This window comes from Girardinichthys multiradiatus, chromosome 5 (assembly GCF_021462225.1).
Source record: "Girardinichthys multiradiatus isolate DD_20200921_A chromosome 5, DD_fGirMul_XY1, whole genome shotgun sequence".
Lineage (NCBI taxonomy): Eukaryota > Metazoa > Chordata > Actinopteri > Cyprinodontiformes > Goodeidae > Girardinichthys > Girardinichthys multiradiatus.
The window spans coordinates 44054496-44060510 of NC_061798.1; positions in this window are offsets into that span (position 1 = coordinate 44054496).

A 6015-nucleotide genomic window follows, 5' to 3' on the forward strand; every position below is an offset into this window, starting at 1 on the left:
TATTGTTTTTAACCGTTTTTGCATTGCTTTATTGGGTTTTGTAGCATGATTCTTAATTTATGACTGTGTGCTTAGTTTTCTATCCTGCTACATAACCTAGGTGTGCTTGAGCTTAAAGTCAGGAGCTGATGGCCAGAAATCTTCCTTTAGGATTTTCTTTTAGAGAGCAAAATTCATGGTTCTATGAATTATGGCACGACATCAAAATCCAGATACACACCTTCCAAAGAGTTTCCTTTTGTCTCATGAGTCGACAGAAGTTTTCCAAAAAATCTTGAGGAACATCAAGAGGTTGTTTTATGGCAAACATTATATGGGCCCTTTTGTTTTTTTTTATATCAACAGTGATTTTTGCCTTGGAACTGTACCATGGCTGCCATTACTACCCGGTCTCCTTCTTATTACTAAATAATTTACACTGACATTAACTGAGCAAAGTAAAGTCTGCAGGGCTTCAGATGTTGTTGTGGGTTCTCTTGTGACCTCCTAGATTAGTTGTCAAAGTGCTGTTGGAGTAATATTGGTAAGCTGGCCACTGCTCCAAGGTTTTGCTATTTGTGGATAATTGCTCTCACCGTAGTTCGCTGGAGTCTCAAAGCATAACAAATCCCTTTGTGACCATTTCCAGATGAATGGATCTCAATCACTTTGTTCTTCATCCTTGTGTTGCTTTTTGGGATCTTTTTTCCTAGTTTGTGTTATAAGACAAGTTCTGTTTAGTTGATTTCTTGATTCTACAGGTTTAGCAGTAATAAGGCCTGGGTAAAAATAATATGGTTACCCTCTGTTTTAGCTGGAGGGGCATTTGCTTTTACAGATCCAAATTGGTTTGAATATTTTCTGCTTTATTACTAACTAATGCATCATTTGAAAACTGCCTTTTGTGCAGATTGTCTTTGTTTAATGATGTGGAATATGTAAATGTGACAAAAAGAAAAAACATAAAAAATCTGGGAGGGGGGCAAATGTTGTATATTGTACTCAACACATATAGCTACCGTCTACAATAAACTTCCATCTGGTGATGAAGTTGTCATTCAGAGTAGTTAGAAGTATTAGCCTAACACCAGAAAAAGCTGTTTCAGCTGTTTCCTTTGGTTGCAGTAGTGGGCCGTGAGTTTCATGTGTCATTTTCCTCGCAGATTGGTTTGTTTGTTTATTTATTTGTTTTTCGGTAGGCTAGAGCCAACCAAAAGCAGAGAACGGGATATTTTTATACTGACTGACGTAGGTGCTGGTTAGTTTGATTCTTTGCTTCTTTGTAAGTTAACAGTTTTAGTCTCTTTGGTCCAAGCTTTCATGGGGATACAAATGAGCCACAGATCTCCATGTAAGGTAAGCCAGGGTGAAATTGAAATGCCTAGATGTGAAATAGAGAAATGAAGGTGCAAATGAAGGTGCAAACTAACCAGAAGAAATTTATTTGAACCACTGAGGGGGATTTCTTAGTGTTTTAATAGGTTAGTGTGACAAAAGCAATGCAATATCTCCTGTTGGGTGCCTTATCATATTTGAGTCATAGCCTTTTTGTGGGTACTAGTTTGAAAATGACAAAAGATGCGACCTTTAACTTTAAAATTGAGGTGGTGAGGGGGGTGGGGAAAAAACTGGGTGCACCTAACATTGGTAATAGTACATCTTTCTGACAAAAATAAAGTGAATATAACAAGGCTGCATGACTTGCTGGGTGGTACAATGGAAACAAATGGTATAAAATCACAGACAAAACACTAACAACAGGAACGGAAGTACATTCTAATGAAAATAATTGCTGAATAGCTTGATCATGACCCCAAACTGGTACTTAGCATCAGATAACAGGTATATCCCAACTAAGAGGCATATAGACAAACACAAACAGCTTCAACATGTACTTTACAGTTTTTACACATTTATGATGGCTGTTTTAATCTATTCATAAAAATAGGGTACCAGTATTCAAGCTTTGATATTGTTTGCTATGGAGAACATCTTCAGACCTCTCACCCTGTTTTCTGTGACCCACAGTGGAGTCCTGATCCCAGCTTAATGAATCATCCTTTTAGATACTGGCTGTCAGGACATTATAAATACACTTCAGGCAATTGTTTCTGTAGCATGTTCAAATAAAAACAATTAAAATTCTGACAAATAATTGCACTTTATACACTATGTATTGATATTTGGAGTTTCTTCTCTTTTCTGTAAAAAAGATGCAGATCTAGTTGTTTCTAGAAGCAACTAATGTTCTTCAATCATGTCCAACCCCAGTTTGGAGTAAAGAAGATAAATAACACTAAAACATTCAACAAATCCATGAACAAAAAATGTTATAAGCTTCATATTTTCGTTCTCAGTAGACCAAATATGCTGTCTAATGCTGGTGTAAAGTGTGGGCGAAGTGCTGCTATAGAATTCAGTTTTTACATTTACTTCTGCTTAAGATGCTCTGAGGTACTGAATATGGTGTTTTACCATTTTATTTGACAGCGTCAGCTTGCTTGAAGTTCTTATGAGCTTAAACACTCGGCTTTCCCAGAGCAGGTTATGATTGTTTAATCCTACCAGTGACAGGGATTGCTGTCAAAGTATCACAGAATTTGACAAATAACGTGAGGAGAACCACTTGGGTTCAGTATAGCCTAAAATGTTGACTCGTGATTCCTGAAACCATCCATCAGGCTTACAGGACTTTCCTGATTAAATTAATCTCCCAAATTCTGATGCAGCTTTTCTTCACAGTATCACCAGGAGTCCCACTGCCATATAACAGGGTTCTTTTTCACTAAATGAAGACATGTTTGGCTCTAGTGTGGCCAGTTTGGATGATTTCTCCAGCTGTGGAATTATTTTTTCAATAGATGGGATGGTGTTCAATGACAGAGCCCTCATACAGGTTGGGTTTTACTGTGTTGAGCAGATAACACAAGTCAATGTCTAATTTATTTTATTTCTTGACAGTGCCCACAAATGATTTATTACCTCCTGTCACAGGCTCCTTATTGGGCCACTCATGTTTAATGAGACCACATTAGCATAAATATTAAGATGAGGACACCATCCACGAGGTCAGCTGTGCCTCTGGCAACCTTGATTGGTTTGACTGTTTTATTTTTATATCTCAGTATGCGTCCAAGGAGGTTAAATCACAGAATATTTCTCATTTTCTGAAGGCTTGTGTGTGTGTGTGTGTGTGTGTGTGTGGTAGCTGGGAAAAAGGAAGCAAATGACCTCAGACCTCAAAACTGAAAAGGACTTTTTGCAATGCACATGGAGGTTAATTGGAACATTGCTTGTTCTCATGCAGCTCACTTGATTTTTTAGGTCATAATTGTAAAAAAATATCAATGAACTGCAAATTCTAGTGAGTTACAAAATCATGTTCCATTCAACTGAGATTTGAATTCTCTAGTGGTACCTAAAACAACCAGTGTGTTTACCCAAGATCAGTTAATGAACCGATGAAAGAAACATTTCATATTATAATAAATCAAAGATGGGGATTTGCACTTGCCTGAATGAAAATGTTCTAAATTTTAAATAAAATTTTATTGTGGGGAACATGAAGGTAAACCGTTAGTCCTAGATTGGATGAGCATACAGTACAGACCAAAAGTTTGGAGACACCTTCTCATTCAAAGAGTTTTCTTTATTTTCATGACTATGAATATTGTAGCTTCACACTGAAGGCATCAAAACTATGAATTAACAAATGTGGAATTATATACTGAACAAAAAAGTGTGAAACAACTGAAAATATGTCTTATATTCTAGGTTCTTCAAAGTAGCCACCTTTTGCTTTGATTACTGCTCCGCACACTCTTGGTATTCTGTTGATGAGCTTCAAGAGGTAATCACCTGAAATGGTTTTCCAACAGTCTTGAAGGAGTTCCCAGAGATGCTTAGCACTTGTTGGCCCTTTTGCCTTCACTCTGCGGTCCAGCTCACCCCAAACCATCTCGATCGGGTTCAGGTATGGTGACTGTGGAGGCCAGGTCATCTGGCGCAGTACCCCATCACTCTCCTTCTTGGTCAAATAGGCCTTACACAGCCTGGAGGTGTGTTTGGGGTCATTGTCCTGTTGAAAAATAATTGATTGTCCAACTAAATGCAAACTGGATGGAATAGCATGCCGCTGCAAGATGCTGTGGTAGCCATGCTGGTTCAGTATGCCTTCAATTTTGAATATATCCCCAACAGTGTCACCAGCAAAGCACCCCCACACCATCACAACTCCTCTTCCATGCTTCACGGTGGGAACCAGGCATGTAGAGTCCATCCATTCACCTCTTCTGCGCCACACAAAGACACGGTGGTTGGAACCAAAGATCTCAAACTTGGACTCATCAGACCAAAGCACAGATTTCCACTGGTCTAATGTTCATTCCTTGTGTTCTTTAGCCCAAACAAGTCTCTTCTGCTTGTTGCCTGTCCTCAGCAGTGGTTTCCTAGCAGCTATTTTACCATGAAGGCCTGATTCACACAGTCTCCTCTTAACAGTTGTTCTAGAGATGTGTCTGCTGCTAGAACTCTGTGTGGCATTGACCTGTTCTCTAATCTGAGCTGCTGTTAACCTGCGATTTCTGAGGCTGGTGACTCGGATGAACTTATCGTCCGCAGCAGAGGTGACTCTTGGTCTTCCTTTCCTGGGGCAGTCCTCATGTGAGCCAGTTTCTTTGTAGCGCTTGATGGTTTTTGCGACGGCACTTGGGGACACTTTCAAAGTTTTCCCAATTGTTCGGACTGACTGACCTTCATTTCTTAAAGTAATGATGGCCACTCGTTTTTCTTTACTTAGCTGCTTTTTTCTTGCCATAATACAAATTCTAACAGTCTATTCAGTAGGACTATCAGCTGTGTACTGTATCCACCTCCTGCATAACACAAGTGATGGTCCCAACCCCATTTATAAGGCTTGAAATCCCACTTATTAAACCTGACAGGGCACACCTGTGAAGTGAAAACCATTTCAGGTGACTACCTCTTGAAGCTCATCAACAGAATGCCAAGAGTGTACGGAGCAGTAATCAAAGCAAAAGGTGGCTACTTTGAAGAACCTAGAATATAAGACATATTTTCAGTTGCTTCACACTTTTTTGTTCAGTATATAATTCCACACGTGTTAATTCATAGTTTTGAGGCCTTCAGTGTGAAGCTACAATATTCATAGTCATGAAAATAAAGAACACTCTTTGAATGAGAAGGTGTGTCCAAACTTTTGGTCTGTACTGTACTTGCAAATTTTTTGTTTTCAGACTCCTCTCTTGCAGAACTAGGAAAGCCACAAACTTCATTGTGTTTTATGTGGATTTTATGTGATAGAGCCACGCAAAGTAGGATATAATTCTGAACGGGAAGGCAACAATACATGGTGTTTATGATTTCTTCACAAATAATATTTGAAAAACATGTGTGGTATACATTTGTATTATGTCAAAGCTTGTACAATCACCTTCTAATTCCTTTGGGGTATGTTTCTGCTAACTTTGTACACCTAGAGACTGGAATATGTTCCCGTTCTTCTATGTAAAATCAATCCAGCTTATTCAGACTATTCACATCAGTTTCCATCAGTCTTGCCATGGACAGGTGAGACTGGCCTGGTCTTCATGGTGCTTTTTGTTTGTTAATGTTCTTTAATAAACCTCTGAGACCTTCAAAGATTACCAGCATTTATGCTGATGTTAAATTAGGCAAAAGTGGACTCTATTTATTCATAAGTTGAGCCTGGAAGGCAACTGGTTGCACCAGGGTGTCAGAACAAAGGTGGCTGAATATAAATGCAAAGAAGTACAATGAAGCCAGTGGTTGTGACATGACAAAATGTGTTAAAGTCAAAAACATTTTACTATGTTTATTAGGCACTCTTTGTATATTCTTCTCGCTTGGTCTTTTCTCCAACTTAATACCAAAAAAGGTTCATTGTTTTGAAATATTATTTTCGACCCGTGTCCCTTTTATTATGGGTTCAGTGTGTATACCATTATTGTTATTTCAGTACAGTAGACTCAGGCGGTCCGAAAAGGCTTCGAAAAC